The sequence below is a fragment of the Vespula vulgaris genome, chromosome 5 (genome assembly GCF_905475345.1).
Source record: "Vespula vulgaris chromosome 5, iyVesVulg1.1, whole genome shotgun sequence".
In the NCBI taxonomy this organism is placed as follows: Eukaryota; Metazoa; Arthropoda; class Insecta; order Hymenoptera; family Vespidae; genus Vespula; species Vespula vulgaris.
The window spans coordinates 7,225,001-7,242,755 of NC_066590.1; the positions used below are offsets into that span (position 1 = coordinate 7,225,001).

Below are 17,755 nucleotides of genomic sequence, written 5' to 3' on the forward strand. Positions count from 1 at the left end.
TACGAAAGCAGACGAAATCTTCGTGAAAATCTTGATGAAAGATAGAAATATCATGATTTCCGTTCTGTTCGGAATGTTTTCTAACACGGCGATGAACTCGTGAGAGTCAGACATGGTGTAACTTAGTAACTCAACGAGTTAGCAAGTTTCAAGAATGGTTTCTTGCAAGTTGACGACAATGATGACAACGACGACAACTTACGTATATATATATGTGTATATATATATATATATATATATATATATATATATATATATATATATACATTCGTTCGTTCTTTTCGCAGAATTCTTCCTTAGCTCGTCATCGTAACGTTTTCACGAGAGACAGGACGTCGTTGTCTCTCTTCTTACTTCTGACCCCGTACTACCTTCTAGTTTCTATTGTCAAGACGCTTGAGAAGAGACAAGGAGAACGGAACGATCCGTTTTCTACCGGATTATGCAACCTACTATTGTCGGCTTTTGCCTTCTCGCGAACACCTTGCGCTCTTGGAACACGACGAAAGGAAAATATCTACCTTACAATGCGATGATATCATTCGTTTGTAATGTTTTCCTTGAGATGGACTTATTCCACGTGAAATTAATTACTTTTTTCGTCATCTTGTTTCTTTTGTTTTTAAATAATATTTCCAAAAATATAAATCTGTATATATGAATCAAGCATCATATGTATATACGATAGCGCTATATTTTGAGTACAATATTTTAAAGAAAGCAGTTTTTATCATAAACTTGAATTTTCTTCAATTACTTTCAACTACTTTTTTATAAACATTTTATATATATGTAATTAACACCCACATATATATATATATACAAAGAAAGAGAGAGAGAGAGAGAGAGAAAACTAAAGAAGAACTAGAAGAAACTAATCTTAACTTTCAAGATGAGATAAATAGCACCGAGAAGTAAGATCGATTTCATATAAAACGATCTATAAAAATTGTAAAGGATAACTTCCAAGAGATCGACGAATGAAGAAAAAGAAAAAAGAAAAAAAGAAAGAAAAAGAAAAAGAAGACGAAGAAAAAAAAACAAGCTTCTTATTCTTCCCAGTTCTCACGGGACAAAAAATTAGGAAAAAATATCTGAGAAAGGGTTATATCCGAGTCGCAAAAAAATAAACGATCCCTCGTTGTAATCAGTGTTTTTCTTGAAAAAAGAAAGAAAAAAAAAAGGAAGAAAGAAAGCAAGCAAGCAAGCAAGCAAGCAAGCTTTATATCCCGATCGAAAGAACAACGTTTATTACCGTATCGGTTCCGCGACTCGTCTTTTCCTCTTCGAAAGAGTAAGCAGCTTCTTCCTCTCTCGTTGATCTTCTCCGGTTAACTCGCGTCTTATAGAACTGGGCAGCAGGAAGGCAGGGACTCACTCGGACTCACCTGAAATTAGAAAATATAACGAGGCTCAGAAAGAGAGAAGAAGAGAGAAAGAGAGAGAGAGAAGGTAGTGCACATCGCAATGCTTTGCTACGATGCGCCTTCGATGTAACTTTGCTTCGCTTCGCGAGAAGATCGTAAATTTACCTCGTTTACCTTGCACGGATAAGATATGGGTCGGGGTTCGCGAGAAGACATGTGTGCACGTGAAAAGGGTGTCGTAAAATATTTTCTTTTGCTTTTTCTATGTATACACATGTATGTAAGTACGTACGTATGTACGGCGTTTATATGTCCTTTAAGTGAACTTTTAAGTTCGTGTGTACCTGAATGTAAATATACATGTGGAATAAGGCGACTTTGGTATCCGGAATATGTTACACTACAGCGTAAAACTTGCCTCTCTTAGAATATGTGGAGAAGGGAGAGGGGAGAGGGGAGGGGGAGAGAGAGAGAGAGAGAGAGAAGGTGAGAGGATTGCGGAAAGGTGCCAACGCGAGATGCATAATTACACTTATATCATACATTTAACCTAGGTAATATATAGTATAATTTAAATACCACGCCGGAAGAAATTTTCTTTTCCTACATGCTAATTATAAAGAAAGTCGTCTTCTGATTATACGTACTTTATTCTATCGGAAATAAGATTCTTTTTTTATTCCGTACGTCGTTATTCTATAAAAATATCCTTTACTTATAATAATATGCTGATTATTAAATTGTTTTTCTATTAAGCGCGATAACGATGAAATATAATCGACGGTGAAATTCGTTCAATGAAATTGTATTTTCTTTTTTCCTTTTTTCTTTTTTCTTTTATCATGAAAGAAGGTCAAGAAAAATACTTCATCGATCTTACTAATATAACATCGTCTTTCACTTCAAGAATTCAAATATATCAGATTGAAATATTTAATTAATTAATGGACGAGGTTAAAATTGCAACTTTGTTCTTACGATCTTTGTGTTAATTTATGCAGAACGAGTATCAGTTGCAGTAAAACGGGCTCGACGAAGTATAGTCGATAAATTAGTTAAGAGGAACGCACTTTAAGTCGGCACTGATTGCGAGACTACCGTGTGTAACGTCGTATTAAGATAAGAAGAAACGACTTCTCATTTTGCTGTGTGCGTCTATACCGTACTAACTCGTTATCGTCCCTGAAATGACTTCTTTAATATGGTTAACAAAGCTGTAACGCGACCTCGTTCTATCATGCGACAAATTGCATAACGTCATCGAATTAACGTTTCGTCTAGTCAAGCAAAAATATTAAGTGGGTTGGGAAGAGATTATCATATATCGCTGAACTCATATCTATTAGGTATATTAAATATGTCTGATAATTATGAAATATTTTTTTAATAACCATTGATAAACATTGAAGTATTATTTCTATAGTTAAACGACAATGCTATTTATTGAAGTAACGATATTTCTATATTATCTCATTTTTAATTATCAAAATAATCTTTGAGCCAAGTCCAAAAAATGAAATCTGATAATCAAGGGCAATGTCTTCATCATTCCCAGACACTCACCTAAATGTCATTAGTCATCTTGGCAAAGTTCGACAAGACTCTCGTTATTATCTCACTTTAAATATTACATATACGTATCTTCTATTTGGTATTTCTTGATTAACTTATTTTTATATTCTTACTCTTATTTCCGAGCCTTCGAGTTTAAATCTTTCCATAGATAAGCATGACTAATGGGTACATGTATTTACATATTTATCAATCTATCCAATTGATTAATATTATTACTATCTTTCTAACGTACAAAACACGTTTGCATGAATAAAATAATGTTTATGTTATACAATAAATTGTATCGATTTTCTTAATATGCGTTCGAGTATCATTTTCTTTACAAAATTCGACATCTTTTCGATCTATACATACATACACACATATATATGACGTGATAATAAGATAAAAAATCAGAAGTGAAGAAGAGGTAAAGAAAAGAAAAAAACAAAATAAATTAAAATAAGAGGTATAGGAAATCGGAATTGAAAAGGTGAAAGAAAGGAAACTAGGAAACGTTCGGCGCTGTGTTTTCTGCGAAAAAGCTAGACTTTATACATAGGAGGAATAGAAGAAGAGGTCCGTCGTGTCGCGAAATAACAAAGAGCCAATGGTACGATGCGCCAAGAGAGTGCAAGAAGAAAGTGCGTTCACCTCTACTAGCATCCTTTACAGCCTTAGCTCGAACGCTAACCTTCTCGAGCTTTTCTATCCTCGGAAGGTAGCAGAGCTAGGGTCTTCTATCTCGAGCAAGGAGCACACTTACGCACTTACGGCCTTACGCGTTAATGCCGTAACGATCGGTGAACCAGCCTCAGCTAGCCTGACTGCGGCTTGCTACCGTGACTGGCTGCTGTAGTTGCTGTTGCTGTTGTTGCTACTGCCACCAGTCAATGTACTTTTCCTTTTATGCTATCGACCTCACTAAGAGAGTCCAATGAATTTATTATTTTATGACGATGGATGTATTGATATTGATTTACGATTTTTATCATATCGGATGATAAGTTTGTTAGTCTATACGTAGTCTATATAAAACTATAACATCGTATAACTTTGAAGTAATGTATACATATATATATGTGTGTGTGTAGGTATAATACGTATCGGTAATTTTTACGTTTTCTTTCATTTGCTTCTTCTTTTATATCAAATTGATCGTTCGCTTATATCTAAAGATTAATATTCGCTTAATAAATATGTTAGAATATAAGTATTCGTGTTATATAATTTCCTTCCCTTTGTTTGTAGATACGAAAATAAAGTACGTTTCGTAGTAACAACGTGTCTACTGCGTAAAATACGTATAAATATGTTATAATATTAAGTATTCGTGTTATATAATTTCCTTCTCGTTTTTTGTAGATACGAAAACAAAGTAAATCTCGTAGCGATAACGTGTCTACTGCGTAAAATAAAAATATTCTATTCGGAATATAAATAACTAACGTATTGATATACATCGTATAATATTAGATATTACGTTAAATTTATATGCGTAAATTTTTATAGTACTCGGATAACGAAGAAAAAAAAATTTATTCTCCAAAAAGAAATCTTCGTGGAGAGATTGTAAGACGAAAAAAGAAATAGAAATGATCTTTTGTCTATATATGAACTTACCGAAATGCGTGTGTATGTGAGTCAGCGGTCACCTTTTAACGGCAAATGACCGATGTTTTTTTTTTAAAAACGATTATCCGGAGGTCGTTCTGGAGGGCACATTCTTGGAGAGGGCGTACGTCTACCCCGAAGAAGAGAATGTTCTCGAATGATCGAAGAAACTTAACAGGTATGCGGAGATCGGAAAAAGGAGACCCGTCTACGCCCACTGGAAATTTTACACTGCGTCATCCGTCCGAGAACGACCTCGTCCTACAAGCCGTACTAAACCCTCTTTTACGACGTATATACACACATAAATACACATACACTAGCTCATATAAGATAGATAAACATACAAGAAAACGATTGACTTTGAAAATGAAAACATTACGAGGTTCTATAGAATCAGAAAAAATTGTATCGTACAAGATTGTTTTCGTTGGAAGGATAATAAGCAACGTGTATATATTCAAGACAATAAATATTGGATCAATAAGATGTGTGTGTGTGTGTGTGTGTGTGTGTGTATACATATATGAATCATTCATAGGACACATTAATTTTTACAATTTTTACAAATTTTACTATTAGACTACTTGATTGATGATTAAATTAATGTTTTATATTTAATATACAAATTTTTTAAATAGTTTTAACACTATTAAATGATCAATATATTTATGAATAATGAATAATAAATAATGTACAATTAATAATGCATATATATATATATATATGTAATTTGATCATTTTCCTTAATTTTTATTTTACGCAGTTAATCGATTTAGAAGGAAATGAGTGACTCCTATATATATATATATATATTAGATCATGTAACTGTTATTATATATTAAAAATTAACATTGCAAATGTTTTCTCTTATTTTGTAAAATTTACGTAGCACGTTTTCCAAGAACGTTCTTTCCAGAACGTTCTTCGATACATATTTAAATAATAAATAATTAAATAAGTTGAGATCAACACAGTGACATGATTTATTAAAAAAGAAAAAAAGGAAAAATCGACATTTATCTTGCAATCATCTTTTTTCTTGTTTCATATACTATAAATTTTTTTTTGTTTCAAATATCTTCGATACATTAATTTTACATGATACATCATTCTGTACTTGCACGATCTAATCTTCGTAGGTGGATATGTCGCCGGACGATGTAATTTGCTAGAAGTAGCGCGTACGGTCGAGGAGAAAAGAACGGACGCGTTTAATTGCAACGACGGCCCACGCCTGCCCATTTACATTTTCGTCACGATTATCGTTGAAAGATTCAAAGTCCTCCTTTCACGGAAATTCTATTTTCTACATGACGTTTCTAAGATGATTACATACATGTATACGAGATAATACGTTCACCATATAATTATCGTACATATTTTATAATTAGTTGCAAAATAGTGTGGCATCGACTTTCGACAAAATTATTTACATTGCTTTCTTATGTTGACCTATATTATCGGCATTAATAATAATTATCGCGTTAAATTATGCGGATAATAATTTCATTAATGAATGATTATTGATAATAAAACAAAAAAAAAAAAAAGAAAAAAGAAAAGAAAATTGATAGAATATTTTTAATCAACGATTTTATTCATCTTTCTCTCCTGTCTTGACTACTCCTATATTTTATATTATAATACTACTTATATTATTATATTTTATATTATTTATATTTTATACTTGTATATTATATTTTAATTCAGAAATACTTTGGTAGAGTGAATAGGTTTTATGAAGAAAATGAACAAAGGGATTCATTCCAAGGGTCTCTCTCGATAGAGTCTATCTCTATTTCTACGATCCATTATCTTCTTCAGGTAGGACAGACAGAGACAGACAGAGAGACAAAGAGAGACAGAGAGAGAGAGAGAAAGAGAGAGAGAGAGAAAGAGCCCAGTACGATAATACACTTTAAAAAGAAAAACACGTACCACTTATAATCTCGTACAAAGCATGAAGGAAGTATTATAAAGGACGATGAAAATGGCGGGAAATAAAGTGCAGTAAATGAAGGAAGATCTTTCTCTCTCTCTCTCTCTCTCTCTCTTTTTCTGGAGGATCCGTAAAGAGGATGGACCTGTCTCTCGATATATCGAGTGTACCAAAGAGGAAATGATTCTCTCAAAAGATTTCTCCAGCTTCTTTCATAGGATTTACAGGAGAGCGAGCCTATAGCTTTCTTTATTTCTTTCTTTCTGTTTCTCTCTCTTTTCTTTTTTTTTTTTTAACTCCATTGACTAGTACACATATGAAAAGAGTACGAAGAGACCAGAAGCTTCTTTGTCAACAAGAAAGAAGAAGAGAATTCTTTAAAAAGATGAAGATCCTTTCGGTATGTATAGAATAGAATAGAGAAGAAAAGTACGAGAAGCTTCGTTTCAACGTCCGTGATATAGTCTTAAATGTGAACAGAAAGATAAAAAAAAAAAAGTATAAAAAATAAAACGAATCTAAAAATGTTGTACAAGTAAAAAGAACGCGTTTATCGACTGAAACACACATTTTGAAATAGGATTAAATATAGAAAGCTGATTTGACGAATAAAAAAGAACGATACTCTTTTGATTAAAATAACAAGTCAAAAAGGAAAAAAAAAGAAAAAGAAAAAGAAAAGAAGACCTAAAGAAAAAGAAGAAAGAGATCGTCGAAATATTTGAAATTTCAAGACAGCTCTTTTGAAGAAGACGTCGGAATCGATTTGAGAAAGCTTTTGAAAGTCGTATCAGACGTTTCGTCTTCCGTGAAAATGCTCTATTACTGTTGCTGATGCTGATGCTGATGCTGATGCCGATGCTGTGAGAAGCGTTCTCTAACAATCCGTGAGTGTGTGCGTGTAAAACGCGGGCGTGCGCGCGTGAACTACCGTACGGGTTGGAATAAAGGGAATGAAAATAGCTATGGACCGCCTATTTCCGTCGCATGACCCATCGTCCGCCGAAAACGTTTCTACTTTTGAACATCCGCCATCCGTTTTCGAGTTCCACAGAGGAAGAACGCATAGTACACGTAGAGATATATATACAAGGTACTTATATACACGAGTATAGATAGATAGATCAAAATCGGTATATCAATTAATTCGCACTAATGATTAATGTACAATTATCGATAACGATTAATTAATTGATGAAACTGATCAAGTCTTTTTTTTTTTTTTATAGGTCAATATCATTCTTCTATCGTATGAGATAATTATGATTTATGTCGATCGTGCGATCTTTTTTTATATTTGATATTTTAATAAATATTTCATGAAAATTGACATGTATATGAATTAGGAATATCTTGTAAAAATTAATATATATGATTTTCTTTAATCAACCAATTGAATTTCGTTTTAATTAGAAAAAGTTTCATACAACTATAGAGTATTTGTTGATCGTTTTCGAGTTCTACCGAGTAAAGAAATACATCTCTACGAGAGTGACTCCTTTTATTCCCTTATATCTTCCTTTACTTCCCTTTTTTCCTTCCTTTCATTCTTCCATTCCATGGAAACTTCCCTTCCCGGAGTGAAACCAGAAGTCCGTTCCGGTTTCGCTCGATTCCAGCCGAAGATGACGACGACTACTACGACTACGGCTACTACTACGACTACTACGACTACTACGACGACGATGTCTACGACGAAGGGGACGTTTACGTCGAGATTCTAAGCGTAGAAATCCGTATTAGGAGAAAATCCAGTAATCACGTCAGGCGCACATATAAGGCGTCGATTCTTAGCCAGTTGTTGGGTCGACGCACTACACAACGACGACAACGACGACGACAACGATGGCGATGATGATGATGATGATGATGATGATGATGATGATGATGTTGATGATGATGATGATGATGACGACGACAATGAGGAGGAGGAGGAGAATGATGATGATAATGAGTAGAAGAATAAAAAAGAAATATCGAAATACTTTTATTTGTAGATCTTAAAAAAATTATTGTAACGAGAGATGAACGAATAAACAGAAAGAAGAGGAAAGAAAAGTGAAGGGGAAGGGAAGTGAAAGAGAGAGAGGGAGAGAGAGAGAGATGAAGAGGGAGAGGAGAAGATAAGATATAAAAAGAAAAGCAAAAGAAAAATGGTGCAGGAAGGATAATCCTTCCCGTTCCACATTCCAGGTAGACGAGAAAAAGAGAGAGAGATAGAGAGAGATAGAGAGAGAGAGGAGAGAGAGAGAGGAGAGAGAAAGATGGTCAAGACGGTCGGACATCGATATATCGGGTGAAAGTCCTAAAGCCTACGACCGGTTACTCCGAAACCCGTTGCAGGTGCATGCATGCATCAGCAGATCGGGAAGAAGGTCACGAACAGGGTGCATTCCCGGGAGTCGTTTCGTCCTCTGGTTCCTTTTTTTCTCTTTCTCTTTGTCTTTGTCTCTTTGTCTTTGTCTCTCTCTCTCTCTTCGTCTCTATTTATCTTTCTCTGTATCTTGTACAAGGTCGTTCGTACGATAAATCGACGAAAATCTATTACGATACGACTTGACGAAATCGATAAAGTGAGTGGATGGGTGGATGAGTAAACGAAAGAGAAAGAGAAAGAATAAAAGGTGTGGGAGAGAGATGACGCTAATAACATAGCTATTATAAGAATGAACAATTGCAAAGCATAACTGTTACACTTGCGGCCTTTCGATCGAATACTTGCTTCGAGAAATAACTCTATTATGTGTACACACATATAAAATATATAACATATTATATATATATAAAATATATATGTTTATTCATTTGTATATGTATATGTAGGTATACACAATCGAGTAAATCGATAAGAGTATACCGTTTTCTATATCATTTCTTGCTTCAATCTCACTCTGTATCGTTTCTCACGGATCAGCCATTAGGCGTTTTATTACGTCACGCTCTGTCTCTCCATAACTTCTCTCTTTCCGTTCACATTCGCGATCCTCGTGTTACACAAGCCCTTCTCTCTTTCCATGTAACGTTAAGGAAGAGCTAGCCAGCTAGCTAGCTAGATCGATCGATCGATCGATCCTGCCTCTTTGATATCGAACGATTTATCGAATAGATCTTTTGTTTTCGATATTCACTTTAATTCTCCTTTCTCAATAAATACCAAAGAAATCTTATGTTCTAGTGATCATACGAGAGTTGACGGATTCGTGAAGAGTTAGAAAAGACATTTAACTTCTCAAGCACATTTGCTTTGGGTCCATTATATAGATACTTAAGATATATGACTTCGCTCGAGTGCTTTTTTGAGTTGGATCAAGTGCTCGAAAGGATATTGAGATTTGTTTGAAAAATTCCTAGAGTAGTTTTGAAAAAGAAATACAAATAAATAGTAGACATTTATATACTCAACAATTATAACTCGTAATTTCATAAGGAGAGAAAAAAATAGAATTATCGTAACAATGATTGATAAAATAGCGAAGTTGAAGAAAGAAAAAGAAAAGAAAAGAAAAGGATAAGTAAAATCTTGAACGTTTTATTAAATCGGTTTTCTTTTAAGCAATCGAAGAATTAAACGGGCATCATATACTCGTCATCGTCATCCTTTATCGAAGTTGTCGTTCTGTCGTGTGTCGTGAGGTTCGATGATCGACGGATAAAATGACAAGTTCGACGAGTCTAACGAGATCCGCAAAGTCGAGACTCTTCCACGAATCGTGCAACGGCAAAAGTACGCTACCGTTAACTTTTGCGATTTTACTCAATCTCATTATTTCGTATTTTCCATTGACAGCGTGTATAGCATCACGCTATCTTACTCTCTTGCTCTTTTACAAGGCCATGCTTGGCTTTAGCCAATAAACGCGATTTTACGATTATCTTTAGCGATGCCATGGCTCCCCTTCGTCGTCGTTCTCGTCGTTTTCGTTGTCGTCGTCGTCATGGTTATTCCTTTCGTATCGTTACGGCTCTTTAAAGCCATTAGGATGAGGAGAAAGAGAAGGAGGAATACAACTCGAACGATCTTTGCGAGAACGTGCACGATCTTTGCGAGAAATCGAAGGGGATTCGCTTGCTCGACCATCCGTGGACCGCATCTTCACCGTCAAAAAAATGATATTGCATCTTGGAGATAATATACCGAGCACTTGATTCTTTTCTTTACTAGTTTCTAACTTCTTCTTATTGTTTTTATTTATTTATTTATTTATTTACTTTTCTCTCTTTCTCTTTGATCATTATTTATCCTTTTCGAGCTATTTCTTCGAGAGCGTGTTTACGAAGCGAGAAGAAACGTATCCAAAAGGAAAAACAAGCCGTAACATTCCAACGTGCCTTTCTATGATTCACATATCGAGATATAAATGCGACTATATTTATCAACGAAAAATCTTCTACCTGAAAAGTTAAATGTCCCTACGACGAATCTTCTTCTATACGTTTCATACAAATTCTATAAAACATCGAACAAACTATTTGCGTTTTTTACTTAAGAAAGAAAGAAAAAAAGAAGAAGAAAGAAAAAGAAAAATTTCGTACGGGAAGACGCGTTATAAAGAAAATACAAATATCACAGAAATAAATAGAAAAGAAAAGTATTCAAGTTATTAATTGATTATTTCAGACGATGGAAATAATTAATCGTTTAATAGGAACGCGTTGGCGTTCGTTCTTTTACATAGATATGTATGCACGACGCCGAAGTTGATCTTGTTGCGTGACACGCAACGTAGTAGAACGGGCTCACGTTTGCAAAGAGAGAGAGAGAGAGAGAGAGAGAGAGAGAGAGAGAGAGAGAGAGAGAGAGAGAAAGAGAGAGATATGTAAACCCACGTAAAATCAAGGATCGAGAGGAGAGAAAGGGAGAACTATAGGAGGAGTGAACATGCTAGCCACTTTACACACCGGCTACCACCGTTTACAAATACTTTTATGATTTATCGCCGTCCTTGCTACGTAGAAGAAATTCCTTCAGCAATTCTTTCCTTCCTTCTTTTCTTGCCCTCTCTCTCTCTCTCTCTCTCTCTCTCTCTCTCTCTCTCTCTCTATTTTATATATATATATATCATACACATACAAATTCTTATATCCTTTTCTTTTTTCCCTTTCTTACCATCGATGCACGCATTCGCGTTGCCGCCATCCTGCCGTTTCTTCGTTCGACTTCCATCTCTCTTTCTCTTTATCTTTTATACAGAGTCTTAGACTGGTCCAGCTAGTTTTGCACCAACACACTTATTTATATGCCTATCATGCTCGCTTATCCCGCTTACAATTCGCTCGATATATACCATGCGTGAGCCACTAGCTAGTAATAATTATCGGGCTCGTTAATTGACGATCAACTAAAGAGAAAAAGAGAAAAAGAGAAAGAGAGAAAGAGTAAGTAGAACTCATCTCTTAGCAGTAGATAAGGACACGATCCTGTTAAAAATCATAGACTACGTTCCGTAGCGAAAAGGAAAGGTTTCAAATTAGTCCGTAGAAAAATGTTACAGGTTCGTTCGTGCGTTCGTGTGCGTGTGCGTGTGCGTGTGCATTTGCACATACGTGTGCGTTTGCATGAAACGTGTGTGTTGATAATTTCTACGAGGTTCGATCTCGTTGATTCTCTCGGATACTTTACTCTCTTTCCTTTTTTATCTTTTCTACTCTCCGTTGCGTTCTCCGCAGTCGTACGCACGCGATCACGCGAAGAAAAGGGAGAGAAAGAAAAAAGAAGAGGGGAAGGTTCAGGAGGTCCAGCAGAAGGAACCGGGTTCAGGGGGTCTGGATCGTCTTGAGGACAAGTTCAAGGCCAGTCGCATCTCGTTTGTTGTGTCGACTGTTTCGTTTTCGTTTTCGTTTTCTTTCCTTTTTCTTCGATACTTTCAACGATTAGTATAGAAATCGAACATTCTTTTATTCTTATTTCTTTTTTTCTGGAAGCATAGATGAGATTAAATGAGAGAGAATCTTATATGTGTGTGAATAAAAAAACAATGATTTCATCGATTGTTTCAAAACAAAATTAAAATAAAATCCGGCTTAATTTCATTGCTTCTAAAAAATGTAACTTTTAATTAATCGATTAAAATACTCCACGTAGGTATCTATACGGTGCACCAAAAATAACAATTGCATAAATAAATAAATGAACAAATAAATAAACAACTAAGTAAATAAGTAAATATGTAAGGAAATTTGTATAAAATCGTACGAAAGAATGCGACGACGTAAAGATAAACGCGAGATGCATGCGGATGGTGCGCTTCGAAGAGCGAGGAGGAGCAAATGACCTTACCGTGTCGTTCGCTCGCTCACGCGCGACCTTTAACTTTCGAAGGTCGACGCTCCGACCTCGCCTTCCTTCGTCCTTTCCCTTTTTTTTCTCTCCTTCTCTCTTTCTTTCTCTATTTCTCTTTCTCTCTCTCTCTCTTTTTCTCTTTTACGCTCTCATATTCATAAACGCACGCTTATGAATATACATACATGCATACATATATACATACATACGTACGCCTTTTAAGATTTATACAGCGTAACGACTACGACACGTATAGCGTAATACCAAGATTATCTACGATAGTTTCTAAAGTCAATGACTTCACCACTGCGTACAAAAGAAAAAGAGAAAAAGAAAAGGCAAAGAAAAGAAAGGAAAAGAAAAGAAAAGAAAAGAAAAGAAAAGAAAAGAAAAGAAAAGAAGAAAAAGAACAAACACGAATGGATTCGTTCGATAATAATTTGAACGTTTCAAGCGAAAGTTATGAACGTCGAGGACGTCGGCATGATGATAATAATGACGATTATGGTATAACAATAATGACGATAATAATATCCCTGGAAAGTATAGAGTACAACTTATACAGGGTGTTTTAAAATTATAATTGTATCGATAATTATAAAAATGATCTTTACGCGTTTTGAAATCAATAAATATCACTGATTTATTAGGTATTTCTTTTATATTATACTAATATACTTTTAAAGTATATCAGTATAATATAAAATACTTTCATTTTCATGGCTATTGGTAGAGCTATGATTTTAAGAACACGTATGTACGTACGTACACACATACATACACAAAATTGATAAATTAAGCTCGATTTCACGAAAAGAAAAGGAAAAGAAGAAAAGATTGTTGGAGATATCGATATATGTTATCCATATTACATTAGAAAATAATCCGTACTTTTTGATTAAATTTATAGTTATCATTCTAGGACACCCTATACATACGTAATTCTCGTACAGGGTTGTCTCTTTGGCACGAGCTACGAGAAGAGGCACGAAGATCGTGACTATCGTCGCGAGATCGTCGCCGCCGATCCGTGCGATTAGCCTCTCGACAAATGCTCGCGCGATTGCAAAAGGAATTTCTGCTCTGAGGGGATACTTTTATCTCTCTCTATCTCTATCTCTATCTCTATCTCTCTCTCTCTCTCTCTCTCTCTCTCTCTCTCTCTCTCTCTCTCTCATTCTTTCTTTGGTTCTTTTCTACGAACACACCCAAGTTAAACTCTCGCCGGTGGTTACACACGTCGACGTGGAAAAAAACATTTTTTTTTATTTTTCTTGAACTACGTTCAAAGACGTTTAACTTCTCTCTTTAATGATTTTTAACTTACCTCGTCATTTTTCTTTTCGTGCCGATATACACGCGAGACCTTTCGACCGGTATGAATTTTTTTCTTTCTACGGCTCGAAAGTTCACTACGGTGCACAGTACGCGAGTCGCATGTCTCTCTCGTACGTCAAAATAATAATTCGCGAGTATACATCGAAGCCTGATTAAAAAGGATTTCTGCATTAGAAAATATTCGATTTCATTCGATATCCCTTAATGTCTTAAGTCACGTTATCGGAGGTTATCCATTCGTACTCAGCGAGAAAATAATAATAATAATAATATAATAAGTAAGTAATATAATATGATATTTCTATTACATTAAAAGTAAGCTTCTCAAGAATGTTTCTTTAAACACCTTCTCCTTCTTTTTCTATCTTACGATCAATTAAAAACACTTTCGAAGACTTACGAAACGACACTTTACGCTCATAAAAATAAAAGAAAAAAAAAAGAAAAAGAAAGAAATAAAAAAAAAAGAGGGAAAAGACAAGACAAAAATCGATCCGAAAGAAAACAAATACCTTAGGATAATACTTTTGCGCCCTACTTAAGAAGTTACTCTACTTACGATTAAATGAAATAATGAAAATACAGAAAGTTAAGGTAAGCGGAACGAAACGGATTCCGGGTCGTAAAACTCGCTTGAACTTTACTTTAAAACGTCCGAAGAGTAAAGAGAGTGAATGCAAGAAATAAGAGAGAGAGAGAGAGAGAGAGAGAGAGAGAGAGAGAGATAAAGAAACTAGAAAAGAAGAAAATGTAGAAGAGATAGAAAGAGACGGTTATAGGAGTGGCGCTAGCCGTTCTCTCTCTTTCTCTTTCGAGAGGAAACGCAAGGACGCTCGGTGGAGTATTGCACACGCGTAAGCGCACGTGCAACGAGAGCTGATCATTATGCCAACTTATCTAAGCTCCCTTCAAACTCCTCCTACATTTTACCTTTTACGAGTGGCATTGCCCGTTCATTAAATGATATTCGTCGTTATTACGCGACGCGATAGAGACCACGGCTTACCAACGATTATTTATGCAAAAGGGTAGAACGTTCGTTCTTGTTGCTTGCACGAGAATCATTGGAATGCGAGGATTGGTATTAAAGATCGTCGATGAGCTCAACGCGAAGGAATCCGTTTTCTCGGCGTACGTGCTCGATAGCGACTTATGTGAGATGTATGAATTATTCGTGATCTTTCTTTTATTTTTTTATTTTTATTTTATTTTTTTTTTTGTACGAAAGGATTAAACAATCAGTTCGAATCCTACGTCAATTATTTCCGATATGATTGTTACTATCATATGTCGTATGTATTGTAAAAAGGAAAAATAATAGAAAATAATAAAAAATACGAACACATATGTGATTTCAAAGTTACATGACCTTATAAAAGATTAATGAGATTGAACTCATTAAGAAACAAGACACGGAGGGAAATATAACGTGTACATCCTTGGGGTGAAGGAATCGTTGTTAAAATAATAGAAAAGAATGTATGCCGGCACCGTCAGCCGCGTCAGAATTACGATCGTGACTATTTTCGCAAGAGTCGATCGGGACTTAATAAAAAAGTGTTCAACTGCCGTTCACATTCGCATTCTCTCTGGCGAATGTGCCGCATAATACGACGATTATGCTAGCGTACAGGACGGCGCCAAGCGGCGCTCGAAGGACGTGACTACTGCGTTACACTGAGGGCTTCTCTCTCTCTCTCTCTCTCTTTCTTTCTCTCGATAAATAGGTGCATAGATGTATGCGTGAACCTATGCGCAAAGGACAATTTTACGGTAGGAAAAACGCCAGTATATTTTCGAAAGTTTCTTTATAAAACACTATCACTATACTCCAATAATACGTTAGTGATCATTTTGCTTCGTGGGAAATGTCCGATCATTCTGGCCAACGACGACGACGATCAAGAGCGACGATATAATCGAACGGCATTGTCGAGATTGCTGCATTCGAGATAACCCCGAGACCTATCTCGATCGTTTCTCGATCTTGTTTTCTTTGCGTTCTTAACCAACGTGATACTCTAGATATCGAATGCTTCTCCATCTGTTACGCAATTTATCGATCTCTAACTCATCTCGGGTCGAGTAAATGACATGGACTCTAATATACTTTTATATATATATATATATATATATATATATATATATATATAATTTTTTTTAAGTTCATTTTTCGAGGACAATTAATGGTATCTATCTCATTATTTTTCTCCTTATTTTAAACGAGGTCAAACGCAATATAGAAATCGATTCTATTCTACTATTTCCTATTTTGGTTAAGAGTTATGGGGGAGTTGGTATCCAGTTCTTGAACAAATGATCTTATTTCTCTCTCTCTCTCTCTCTCATACTCGGTCATTCTCTCTATCGATGCGAAAAGTATTAGAAATGACATCTTGCGAAGTATTACTTGGAACTTATGTATATAAGTACGAGTATTGGACCAATAGTATCGAAGGAATGCGCGCTAATAACTCAAAGTCTAAGCTTAGACCGAAACAATTAGCATTCCTTGGCGGTTGACCATTACGATAATTGAATTCAATTGTTACTCTAGTTTGCCACAGTACCGAGCTTCACGTATGTACGTACTACGTACGTAAGCACGTAGGTAGGAAAATATAATCGTCGTAGGAAAAATAATTGGTCATGTTCTGAAGTTTCTTTCGTAATAGAACTTGGAAATTATTACGAATGATATTAAATGTCCTTCGAAGTTTTTTCATTGTTCCAATTATAACGATATAAATATAATATATAGTCCCTTATCTCTCTCATTTTCTTCGCACAATATTTCTCAAGTTTATCTAATCGCTCTAACGTCATATTAATTATTTTCTTCAATATGAAAATGCGTCAATTAGATTACTAAAGAATATTATAACATTCGTCATTAATAATTATCTTCGATGTTTAATTAAAATTCATCAGTTAACTATAGAATTATCTAATTCGTTCTTAGAATTATAAAATTAATTATTTTCTATTAATCTATTATTCCATTAACTATAGAATTAACTAATTCATTCAGTTAACTAATAGAAATTAATGCTCAAATAAGGAATAATGATTATTTTTCTACATTTCTACGTAAGTAGTTGTAGAAGAGAGAGAGAGAGAGAGAGAGAGAGAGAGAGAGAGAGAGAGAGAGAGAGAAAGAGAGAGAAAGAAAAAAAGATTAGATATCTAAAACTTCTTGGAAAAAGATCGAAGAAGAAAACTCGCGGACAAGATCGCATAGAACGCCATGTAATCCGCATTTCGCGATTCGTTGCAACGAAGACGACATCAGCCTACCATGGAATGTCACTTTGCCCGGTGTCCAGTTGCCAAGGTCCAGTTCTTCCTCGAGAATGGAGCCTTTCCTTAAAGCGCGCTTCTCAGAAAATCTACCTGGAAACCGTTACGATAATGCGGGCAGAGGCCGGTGCCGTGTGCCCAGACGAACGCGATTCGTTCTTCGTTTCTCGTGCTTCTAAAAATTCTTAGATCGTTTCACCTACGAATTCAACCAAAATTTAACGTCCATTATCTTTAATTTTATAATAATAAAATCGATAGAAGCACCAAAGATATTTTTCTTTCCTTTCTTTTTCTTTCCTTTTTCTCTCCAAAATTTTCGATCGAAATCCCATCAATAACAATAATAATAATAATAAT

The 17,755-nt window shown here is 35.2% G+C and overlaps 1 protein-coding gene across 9 annotated transcripts in view; it reads right to left on the reverse strand.

Annotated features, from left to right (window-relative positions):
* The window catches only part of LOC127063759 (LIM domain only protein 7), a 90,339-nt gene that overhangs the window by 36,714 nt on the left and 35,870 nt on the right, over nucleotides 1–17,755 (reverse strand). For 8 of the 9 annotated variants that reach the window (XM_050993917.1, XM_050993916.1, XM_050993920.1 and 5 more), the window contains one exon: nucleotides 1,256–1,388. The exons of the other annotated variant lie outside the window; for it this stretch is intronic. The gene's annotated coding sequence lies outside the window, so the exon portion shown is untranslated. The remainder of the gene's footprint in view (nucleotides 1–1,255; nucleotides 1,389–17,755) is intronic. 9 annotated transcript variants of the gene reach the window in all.